This window comes from Frankliniella occidentalis, unplaced genomic scaffold (genome assembly GCF_000697945.3).
Source record: "Frankliniella occidentalis isolate FOCC.00 unplaced genomic scaffold, Focc_3.1 Scaffold482, whole genome shotgun sequence".
In the NCBI taxonomy this organism is placed as follows: domain Eukaryota; kingdom Metazoa; phylum Arthropoda; class Insecta; order Thysanoptera; family Thripidae; genus Frankliniella; species Frankliniella occidentalis.
Genome location: NW_026267600.1, coordinates 48,009 through 48,313, shown reverse-complemented (window position 1 = coordinate 48,313; position 305 = coordinate 48,009).

Here is a 305-nt window from a genome sequence, read left to right as displayed (position 1 = left end):
GTATGATGTTGAAACAGTTTTGTCCACTGGGATGCAATTGCAAGGGATAATGTTGCAACTTAATTGTTCAATAGTACTGCTCAGACCATGCGGCTGAAACTACGGGGGAGGCCTACCACTCAAATGACTCCTGAACAATTACCTAGTTCTATATTCAATAACCCGAGCAACAAAGCACCGGAAATGACTGGGTGAGATGGTTTGTATTAGTCACAATAGTATGATAAAGCCACTGGTTAACTTCGCTCTTCTTCTCAGACCCCATACAGAATAGCATTCATTCCATTACTTGGTAGCAGCCTAGG